This window comes from Egretta garzetta, unplaced genomic scaffold, assembly GCF_000687185.1.
Source record: "Egretta garzetta isolate BGI_Z169 unplaced genomic scaffold, ASM68718v1 scaffold318, whole genome shotgun sequence".
Classification (NCBI taxonomy): domain Eukaryota; kingdom Metazoa; phylum Chordata; class Aves; order Pelecaniformes; family Ardeidae; genus Egretta; species Egretta garzetta.
Genome location: NW_009260404.1, coordinates 441,435 through 452,838, shown reverse-complemented (window position 1 = coordinate 452,838; position 11,404 = coordinate 441,435).

Here is an 11,404-nt window from a genome sequence, read left to right as displayed (position 1 = left end):
CTCCCCGTCCCTCAGTGAAATGTGGCTGCAGAGGAATGATTCCTGAGGGATGGATCCCGACTTCTGAAAAACGAGAGGATGTTTGCTTTGATTTTATGCGTGGAAGGGGTGGGATCCCCTTGGGAGCTCTGTAAGAGGCAGCGAACGGGATGTCCTCGGATAATCAAAGACAATGAGGAAAAAGTGGGGTCAATGATCCGTTCAGTGAAAGCATAAGGCAAATGATAGATTGAGCAGCTCCAGAAAGCGGTTAATTTGACAACAGTCTGCTGCAGGGAGCCATCTGGCCAGAGGAGAGAGCCGAGCCCCCGTCCGTACCATGGGCACCTCTTGGATGGGAGCTGAACTCCCGGAGGATTCGGGCACAGCTCGGCCTCCGCCCGGGGCCCCGCTCCGCAGGTACGGATGCAGCCGGGGCATCGGGGCTGAATGGGAGGCGTCGCTGGCTGATAAATGTGTGAGAAACCCCTCCTTTGGAGCCTAAAGAGCAGAGGGTCATGTGTGACCTGGTTTTCCAGGAGCTGATTAACTGGATAGGGGCTTGGTGAGTTGATATAGAGGGATATTGCACATAGTTATTCGGGGTCGGGACTTTGGTGTGTTGTGTTACTCTTTTCCATTTGCAAAGGGCAAAAATATGAGAGGGGAGCTTGAAAAACCTGTGTAAATAAGAAATAAGAAAGGAAAAATAAAACTGCAGGGAACAGCTTCCTCTCCTGTGCTTTGCTCTGCCTTTTTTAGGCATATCTGCTGCTCACCCTCGCAACCTCCAAGCTCCCCCTAAGCCCCAGTGTCCCAGCAAGCCAGGAACCGGTTCATGCTCAGGCTACCACCCGGGGATGATCCAATTTCCATGGCACGGAGGATCCCTTTATAAAAGCAATCTGCAGCAGTGGCCCGGCTACGCCAGCTTACAGCAGTGCTCTGGAGAGGGCTACGGGGAAATATTTTGCAAATCCTTTTTATTCCTTGTTTACTAAAAGATGCTAAGGTTTGGGTCTGAAGAAAAAAAAAAAAAAAACCTCGACAGTTTGTGGCTTCGGGAGGATGCACGAGGCTCGGAGCCCTGCCTGCCCTGAGCAGTGACTGGTAGCCCATTTGTTTGGAAAGGCCAGTGCTGGTCCAGGCCAGGTCCTCCTGCACGGAGCTTCCAGCAGCAGCCAGCAGAGGTGGGGGGGAGCCGAAGGAGCAGTCACTGGGTAGGTGATGGCAGGGGAAATGCCAGGATGCTTTGTTCAAAGGAGCGGTGCTCCCCAGGCTGCCAGATGAGGGAGGAAATTGGAGAAATGGTCTCTTTCATGTGGGTTTTGGTCCTTGTTGCAGGGAATCAGGCTAGGATTAACTGTCCTGTTGGAAAAGGGCCATGGGAACAGCCTCTTGCAGGGTGCCTGAGCTCTCCGACCGGGGGGCCCGGTTGGAGCCGGCCGCGTGCCGGCAGGGAGGCAGGAGGGGGGACTCGGGTGTGTTTTCCAGTGCTCCCAGTGCCCCTGGATGGACCGGTGTGTGGGCAGGCAGGACGCCCTCTGCCCTTGACCTCCACATCCCACTGCCCTTGACCAGACCCTGACCTTCGTGGGTCTCCGCTGCAAAAGGGGCTGCAGCCCCTCTGCTTTGGGAGACCACGGGCACTCGGCAAGTCTCCGAGCGACCCGGCTGCACGGGCAGCCCCGGGGTACCGGCCCAGGGTACCGCTCTGCCGTGGCGGGGGTGCCCCCACGCCCAGCTCACCCCGCTGGGGAGGAAACCTCAGGCACCCGAGGAGAGGGGTGCAGCGGGGGGGCTCGGGAGGAGGAGAGCTCCGCTGTTTGCGGGTGGGCTGAGCGGTGGAAGGGCCCTCGGAGCCAAAGAAAGGTCTCTGGCCCGCTCGGTTCACTGGTGTAGGTGCACGTGAGGGTGGTGATGTCCAGATGAACATCTGCTTGGGATTCAAAGTGGAGCTGAGGGCTCTTCTGTCTCATTGTAGGCTAAAAAATGATGTGTGCTCCCCCTCACACTACCATAACTGTAAAATGCCCCATAGCAGCTCGGGGAGGGAATGAATTTCAAACTGGAGGTGGGATGGGGACGTTTCACAGCAGCATGCTCATTCCTCTCTGAAATGGAGAGCTCTTGCACAGCTCTCGAGAGATCCTGGCCATTGCAACGGAGGCGGAGGGGCGTCTAACACTGGGCTTGGAAGATGGATAGCGAAGAGAATGAGGAGGAAGGAGGTGAGGCTCGCTTGGCGAAATGAACGGTTCATCTACTCAGCAGACGGTGCCAAGGCACAAAACCCTGGGTTTGCACTTGGCGCCAGTGGCCGGTGCTGGGAACCCGAGCTACGGCTGAGCAAACCCCCCCGTGGTTCGTGACGGAGCAGTCGGAGCAAGGCTCGCCCCAGCGATGCGCGGGGTGCGCTCGGGAAGGGTGCCGGCTGACAAAGTGCCCGTGCGAGCGGACACCGGCTCTGCTGAACGTGGCCGTTACGTGGGGGCTTGGAGAAGACGATCTCATTACAAACATTGGCCTGGATGGTTGCACTGGGATTCCAGCTCTGCGGCAGGGGGGCAGAGACTGGCCGCTTTTATTTACACATGCACTGATATTAATTCTGCCTCTTCTCCCTCCAGGCTGGAGCTGCTCTTTTTCTCCCCAGCAGTCGCTCTCGGTGTTCCGCAGTTGGCCAGCAGCCTGAGGGCTCAGCCGTCCACCGCAATCCGCAGAGCCTGGTGCCCCGTGCGGCCGTGCCAGGCTGGGAAGGTCTCTGCAGGAGCAGAGCCCCAAGGTCCTGCAGCCAGGGACCACACGCTAAGAGCCCTGGGGATCAGCTCTGCTGGCTGGGGACCCTGGGAAACCTCACCCGGGAAAGGGGCTGGCCAGGGCTCAGCAATGGAGCGGTCAAAGGAGCTGGAACCCCCAGGTCCTCTCCCACGTGCCGAAGGCGTGGGCCACGCGGTGGCCACGTGCCTGTGCGGTTCCCCAGCCCGGCGTCGTGGCAGGTCCCCCAGCCCTGGGTCTCAGGGTGGAACAGCAGCTCTTGTCTGGAGCTCCCATGTTCTGAGGAAAGGGGCTGGAGGCACCAGGAAGATTTGTCTTCCCCTGAAGCCTTCTCCTCCAGCCAGGAACAAACCTCTCCCTCCATGGCAGCCTCTGTCCCTTCCATCTTTCTCTTGGCAGCTAAGTTGTTAATAAGCTTCCTTTTGCTATGATTCCATCTAAATTACTATTTTAAAACAACTACAGATGTGCTAAATTGGCTCAGCATAATAGGATGAGATGGAGAATAAAGGTTCCCCCAGTGGGCTGTCGCCAGCACAGGTAATTTATTACCTGGGTGGCTAATTATACGCTTCTCAGCTTTCTAGGGTGAAAACATCTTGCTATTTCCTAGTTAAGGAGCCCTGACACAAGTGAAATGACCAGACATGTGAATAGGAAACATGGTGATTAAGTACCTGAGAGATGAAGAATGCGAAGGAAAAGGCATTCTGCAGCCAGAAAAAATGAACTGCGTGATTTCCCCCAGCGCCCTGGGGGAGTGGGGAAGGGCCGGACCTCTCCTAACTCCGGCCAATTCAGGCACTTGGTGCATGAAAACTGCAGCTAACTGAATTCCAAGCTGGGGGGGGGGGAAAACCCACAACCCTTCTGTAAATGAGAGAGAAGAAATTGTTTCACGAGTTCTGCACCTGAGCTCGTGAGCTTCGGGGGCTGGGGCCGATGGGAAGGCACAAGCCCCGTAGTCCTCCCCCTTGCTCAGCGCTGCCTGCACCCCGTCCGGCCGCGCAGCCCCCAGCCCTGCAGAGGGGTGCTACTCCACCCCCCCCAGGGCTCCCCAGTGCTCCCACTGTCCCCATCACAGTCCCTGGAGAACTCCACCACCGACCCTGCCACCTCCAGGAAACACCCGCTTCCCCCTCTCGCGTTCCCCAAAGTGCAGGTAAGGAACCGAGATCCCTTACCCTCTCGTTTGTTATTTGCTTGACAAAACGCGGCGTTTGCTTAGTTAATGTGCTTGAGACGAGGCATCTGATAAATGCACAGCCCGTCCAAGGTGGCAAAGTGGGCCAGTTTTCCCAGTACTTAAAACCTATAGCGCGAGGCAAATCCCACCGGGAAGAGAGATGCCTCGCTGACCCGCCGGCGTCAGCCCACGGCTTCCGGCCACATCACAGGAGCCAGGCGGTCCTGGGTGGTTTATGGAGGATTTGCAACAAAAAGGCGAGGTAAAACCTTGGCAAAGAGTTTCTTTTTTCCCCCCAGACAAGAAGGGGCTTGGGCAGGGGCCGGGGCCAGCCCCTGGGGCTGGGGGGGTTGGGGTTTGCTGCCTGCCGGGTGGCCCGTCCCTTGCACCCGCTTGCGGTGCGGCTCATGGTGGCCTGACCGGGTCCCGTGGCTGGCGGGAGGGGGCTGAGCTCTGCTTACCCTGGGCTTTCATCTTCCCGTGAGGCCACGAGACCATCCCAACTAAAATGAGATCCAGACTTCAAGACCTCTGGGTGCTGTTTTACCACCTAAATTTTCCCCGTCCAGCAACAAGGATGTTCCTGCTTCTACTTGAGTTGTTCCCCACCCTGTTTGCCAGTGCCCTTGCAAGGCCCCCCAGCTCACCCAGGGGAACCACTCTGGGGTCAGCACAGCCCCCAGGGGACGAGTCCAGCACGGGGGGACTCAACTGCAGACCCGAGCAGACGCTTCTTGTGGAAGTCGTGCAAGGTTCATGGAGCTCTTCCATCTTCACAACAGCGGCAGGGACCAGGATGGCACCGCCTGGGAAGGGTCCCCAGCTCATCCCTGGCTCTCTGTAGGGCTGGAGCAGCAATACCGGCCTTTTTTTTTCTCGTGGAATCCTCTGTTTCACCTATTGCAGCAGGGAAGGATGGGGCTGGGTGGAGCCTTGCTTTGGCCATGGCCAGGGGATGGATGCAGCTGCAGCACTGCCAGAGATGTTGATCATGGGATCGCAGCGTGGCTTGGGATTGCAGCAGGACTTGGGATCGCAGCATGGCTTGGGATCGCAGCATGGCTTGGGATCACAGCATGGCTTGGGATCGCAGCAGGACTTGGGATCGCGGCAGGGCTGGGGATGGCAGCAGGGCTTTGGTTGGCAGGGACTTTTAAAGGTCACCCAGTCCAACCCCGCTGCAATCAGCAGGGACATCCTCAGCTCGATCAGGTTTCTCAGAGCCCCATCCAACCTGACCTTGAATGTTTCCAGGAATGGGAACCCATCCTAGGAATCACAGAATGGGATCCCAGCTACTATCACCATCTCACCCTGGGACGATGACCAGGATTTTTGCAGAAATCCCTCGGTTTTGCCCGGCCCGTGGGGCTGCGGTGCTTCCCGTTCGCCCTCCCCGCAGCCCCTGAAGCAGATGGGTGCAGAGGCGCGATCTGGGGAGCAGAGCGTTTGCGATGGGAGGCAGAACCAGAACGCAAGGTGTTTGCTGTACGAGAGGGGCCTGGTTCTCATGCGTGAAAGGGACGGCATGTTCGCGTGTCTTCGGACTCCACAGCATCTCTCAAAGCTCTGGTTTTATGCTTCTTTATCCTTCAACTTCTTCCTTAATGAGAAATTAATTAGCCTTGTAGTTCCTGCCTGGGAACTTGTAAACATGCAGCAGTGGTGCCCATCATTCCCCCGCCCCCCCGGTCCCATCCCTCCCCCTTCCCCCGCCGTGTAGTCCAAGATATCTGACAAAAACACTCGAGAACAAAGCTGCCTGGCTAATTCAGGGAATTATCAGGAAGCCTGTAGCAGAGCTGAGATAATACGCCTTAAATAGCAGCCTGATTGCGCTTCCTCCGAGGCTTCGCAGGGCTCCCTCCCTCCCTGGGGCGAGCGGCAACGGGCTCCGGGCCACCGGGACCCCCGGAGCTGGGACCTGGCCAAGGTGGGGCGGGAGCATCGGCTCTTTTGCAGCCTCCCGGTGATGGCCCGTGGTGGACAGCGGGGCCAAGCCATGCTCAGGGCGTCTGAGCCCACCTCCCTGCCCTGGGACGTCGCTGATGGGGATGCTGGCGTGGCGGGGATGGTGCTCCCAGGCTTTGCATTTGGGGGAAAAATAAAAAAAAGGAAAACCAGCACTGGCTGGGGGGGGTGGCTCAGCAGCCTGCGCTGTGATGTCCTTGCTGCAATGTCCTCCTGCCACCTGGGGCGTGCGGCCGTGGTACAGAGACGGTAACGGGGCTGGAAACAAGGCTGAGAAGAGAAGGCTCAGCCCAGTGCATCATATCGCCCCGGGCTGTGCACTGGACCTTGGCCTGTGGCACAGAGCAGGGAAAAAATAATTTGCAACAGGACCTAATTATTTTTTATTTCATTAAAATCCTGTTTTTCATATCGGAGAAGTTTAATTGGCAGGGAAATCATGCGATTAATCGTTGCAAGCAAAGGGGCACGTTCAGAAGCCTGGGGATGAGGACGGCGCTGAGGCTGCAGGGCAGCGAAGCGCCGGAGCGATGCCGTGCGTGATCCCGAGTGCGGGGCAGGGCCGGGCTGTGCTCCCGGCCACGCTGTGCCCAGCAGAGCCGCCTGGTGCCCACCCTGGCCCAACGGAGGATCCTGTCCGCTCCAGCAAAACCCACCCGCTGCGCACCGAAATCTCTGTTACGCCCCTTCGTGGCGCAGCCGGTGCCGTGTCGAGGGGCTGCTTTGCAGCCTCAGGGCTCAGAAGCCAAATGTGCCCGCTGATGTGTTTTTTTTCCCTGGCAGGGTTGGTAAACAACACGGGGGTTTCCTACCCCGGTTTCCGCAGCGAGGCGGTACGGTGGCGGGGGAGATCTCCCGATGCAAACGTCAAACCCTTCTCCTCCAGTGCTCAGCTGATGGGACCGACAGGGCTACTGGGTTTTCTCATTTCCTCGCGGAGGAAATGTACTGTTCCAAATATCACTTGTAGCTCCTTCAGAAGTGAGTCATTGCTTTGTATGTAAGCTAAACACTGGAGCATAATCATAAATAAATAAAACCGGCTTCATAAACTGGAAATTAAATATATCCCTTCCTTGTTTGAAACGCACCATGACTCATGCTCTTGCTTCCTAGTTTAGTTGGGTTTGGGTTTTTTTTAACCCAGGTTTTGAAGCCTTGTAGGGCAATTTGCGCTTTTTGTCCACGCTCTGGTTTTGAATGGTCCTGGGCTATTGCTGAGGAACATCGTCTGCCTAGATGTTTGATATGAATAGAAATTCATCATCCCCCCCCCTCCACGCACCTTCTCCTTTTGCCATGTCCCCGTGGGGCTGGCGGCGGTGACAGGGACGTGTCCCCTGCCATAGCCTGCGCTGGAGGCTGCTGAGCATCCTCAGGTCACCGGGTGGGACGCCTTCAGCTCCACCGAAGGCTGCAGAATCGCTGCCCAGAGCGGGCGAGCAGGAGCCAAAGCTAAAATCCAGAGGGGCCCATGCTCATGCACGTCTGATGCACTTCTTGCTGAAAGGGCTGGTCCCACCAAGCTCTTTGCCCCAGCCCCTCCTCTCTGCGGCAGCAGGAGCGAGCAGGCAAGCTGCGGGCTGGTCCAGTCACTTGAGCTCATCAAATCTTTTCTTTTTTCTCCCCACCAGGATGATTTCCAGCCCAGATCAGTTCCCCAACCTGACCCACAAGGAACACGGGGACAAGCAGCTGAGGCCACGGTGCCACCACCGCGCATCTCTCATCTGGAGACCGCAAGGAACGGCCCCCGACTCTGCTGCCCAAAGCACCGCGGCCCCAGGCTCCCCTCCCGCCTCGCTCCGGGCAACTCGTCCAGAAGCACGGATCGCTTTCTGCACCGAGAGCGGGCGAGAAAGCGCCGTGTGCCTCAACCCCCCCTATCCCTTCCTCAGGGCAGCGAGATACCGGAGGAGACCAGAAATCCCGCACCCATCCTGGCTGATCTGTCCTGAGCACCGGGGCCGGATGGATTCTGCACTTCGAGTCGGAGCTGGCTGAGGCTCGGGGGCGGCTGAGCAGCCCAAAAACATCGTTTTTAGCAGGGAGCCCGCTGCCCGCACAGCTGTCCCCAACCCGAGCCCCGAGGCAGCGGTGACAAGCCCAGCACGGCTCCTGGCCCTCGTGCTCTGGGGGAGCCTGGTGGCCGGCCGCATCCCTGCTGCGTTGTTACCGCCGGAGGGATCGGAATATTTTGGCTCCTAATCCTCCCCCAGCCACCCCCGGCTCCTGGGTGTCTGGCCGGGGCTGCGGAGCTGGTGGTTAACAGCGGCTCTGGAAGGTTTGCCGGGTGAGGAGGTCAGCGCAGGCATCTGGGGTCACTTTTAGGGTTGCCCTGCTCTTCATTTAGGCAAGAAAAAAGCAGCCTGCCTCTCTCTTCCCCTGGGTCGGAGGAGGCAGGGGCAGGGAAGCGAGGGCTGAGCAGACCTGCGAACGGCTGCTGTCTCCTCCTGGGATGGGATGTGTCCCGCCCTGCCGTGGGGTTTGGGCTGAGGCCACGTGCCCTGGGAAGCCCAGGCTGCTTGCCCACGGCCAGCGGCACGGGGAGCCTTGGTGCATCCCGAGGCACGGGCTGGGGGTGCCCGCTCCACGCCAGGGGGGCAGAAGGGGACCCCAGCAGTGGATATGTCCCTTCCACGCAGCACATCTACCCTCGTCCTTGTCCTTTATTTTTTCACAGGTGCCCCATCTTAGCAGCAGCAAGGGGGAGTTTAGCCGAGGCAGCAGAAGGTAACCTCGTCCAGGAGCCCCCTAAATCCGTATATTTGCTCCTGCTCGTGCTGTTTCCCACACCACACTCAAAACCACGAAGCACTAGGTTCATCTATTTCCTAAAGCTGAGCCTACCGAGACCAGATCCTCCCTGCAATTTCCACCGCGTCAGGAAACCTCAGAGGCCTTGGTGCATGCTGGGCCAAATCCTGTTCTTAAGTTAAATACCTGCAGTTGCCGGTTTTGGCAGCGCTCAGCTGCTAACCCTGCTCCCTGCGAAGCCAGGCTGAGGCATGTCAGGCAGGAACGTTAACTATTTTTCCAGCTGCCTGTAGCTCACGCACTGCAAAACCCACGCTAACGTTCTGCCTCCCCGCATTGCCAAGGAGCTGTCGGTGACACTGGGACCGGGTGGGTTTGGGTTTTTGGTTTGGTTTTTGTGATTCTTCTGCAGGAGCGTGGCTGTTGGCGGGGACCGGGCGCCGCCGGTGTTCCCCAAGCTGGGTGGCTGTCGCTCCATCCCGAAGGGAGGACAAGGCAAGCGAGCCCTTTCCCACCAGCGGCTCCATCTGGTGCCTCTTGGGGGCCATGAATCTCCAGATGGGGAGGTGAAGCATCCCCAGATCTTGGACTGGGCGCCCGGTGTCCCATCTGCCGGGGCCCGCTGTCCCCGGCGGCAGCACCACGGATGTCCCAGGATCCCAGAAGCCGAACGCCGCTTTTGGGTGGGAAGGCGCGGTAGCTGCTTGGCCAGTCTGAAATCAATTTGTGTCTATCTTTGAACCTGATTCCTCTCTAAGCCTGTTTTGGCTCTATTTGTTTGGAATAGACCGGATCCTAAAGGGAAAAGCAGACAAACCAGACTAAACATCAAATATTAAATAGCAACTGCTAATATGACAGCCATTAAACCCAAGCGCTCTCCTGCCTCCGAAGCAGCTGGAAGCTGGGCTGCACACCCACCTCTGGATCCCAGCGCTACCGAAATCGAAGTCGGGCTGCACGTGTATATATCAAATTGCTGGAACGAAGAAGAAACCCAGTTTCCTGCTGCCAATCTTCCTGGCATTCGATCTTCCGCATCTGCTTTTAGCCGAGGTAGGCGGCGACGATGGACTTTCGCCTTCTGAGACGCGGGGAGAGGGGAGCGTGCGCCGCCCGGCTCGCTGGCTCTGCAAAGGCCTCGGCAGCGATCGGCAGGGAGGCTTCGCCCCCTGTCCTGCTGGAAAATTAAAGAAATCTTATTGTGTTTTGGGATGAATCCAAGCGGCTTTGAAGTCCTGGGAGGGATCTGCTGGCCAGGCAAAGCCGCCTCTCCTTTTCTCTCTCTCCCCCCCCGAATTTCAAAGCCACGGCATTGGGATAAATCCAAGGAGAGGGCTCCTGTCCGGCCGCGGCGGAGGGGAGCGGACGCGGAATGCCCTGGCTCAGGCCACTGCTTTGCCCAGCTGGGGACCACAGGGACCGGGGAGGCTGTAGTGGGAGAAACACCCCAAAGCAGCGTGAAAGAGAAAACCTCAGCCGTACCCCTGTTGGCTCGCACGCTTGTGTCCCAGCTGTCCCTTATGCTTCTCTGTGGGAGGAATTTCAGGAGAAACCGGGCAAGCATCAGTGTCCAGGGGTGCCCCATGGGTTTGCTCATGCCGGGGACAGCGGAGGAATGAGAGACATCCCAGCCGCATCCCTGAGCAGGATCCCCCATCACGTCGTTGTCAGCGGGCACTTGCAGCCATGGCGCGGCGTGGCCCTGGGTCCTTCTCTTTATCTGCCACCCTCCTCCTCCTTCCTTGAGCCACTTCTTATCACGTTGTGAGCATACCTTCCACTTGACTTAGCACTAACATACCTACAGCCAACATTTCAGTAATGCCTTACAAATTAGCTAGGGCTGATGGAGAGATTATCTGTCCCTCCCAGCCTCTTTCCCCCCTCCCCATCCCTGGCCCCCACCTCTCCCCATCGTGGGGGCTGAAAAGGGGGGCCCGATCCTGGAGAAGGGAGCTGGGGTTCCCTCCTTGCACTCCCAGCCGGGAGCCCCCCATCCCGCGCTCCTGCCTCCCCGGTGGGTTTCTGGGAAGCATCCTCCTCTCCTTCCCCCTCTCCTTCCCCCTCTGTCCAGCTGAAGGACTCTTGTGGGTGTTGCCCAGAGGCACTGCCCTGCTCGCCATGCCGTGGCCGCCCAAACGGCCTTCATGGGGGATCCAGCATCCCGGCTCTGCGCCCGGGGCCGCTGCGGAGGCGAGGGGGGCTTCCCATCTCCTCCATCCCAACAGTCGGAGCAGCCCATCACCCTCCGGCACAAGAAGCAGGCGGCACGCGAGGGAGGGGTGACCGGTGCCATGGCCGGAGGAGCCCAGCCCCTCCAAGCCCCCAGCAGACCCCACCACAGCCGGGGCTCCGGCAGACCTCTGCCAGCGCCGTGTGTTGGCAGCTTATAACCAGAGGGATGGGAAGGCAGAGGGCCTGTGTGCTCGTCCAAGCGCTTTCACAAGAAAACCTTCAGTGGTTCAAATGCAGGGCTGCTGGTTCTGCTTCTGCTGTCCCAGCAGTGCAGCCTTCTGGACGGAGAGGTTTAAAGCCCTCCGCAGGCGTCCCGGTCCTCCGGCGGTTTCCCTGGACGCATGTTAACGACGGATTTCTTGTGCTGAGCTTTTATGTTTCCTGCAGCCCTCCCGAGTTCCTCAGCACCAGCCACGCAACACGCGCGGTGCTGGAGCCTTGGCTCTGTGTCACCGAGCGCTGGGCAGCTCTGCGGGTGCTTTGCTGTGCAAAGAG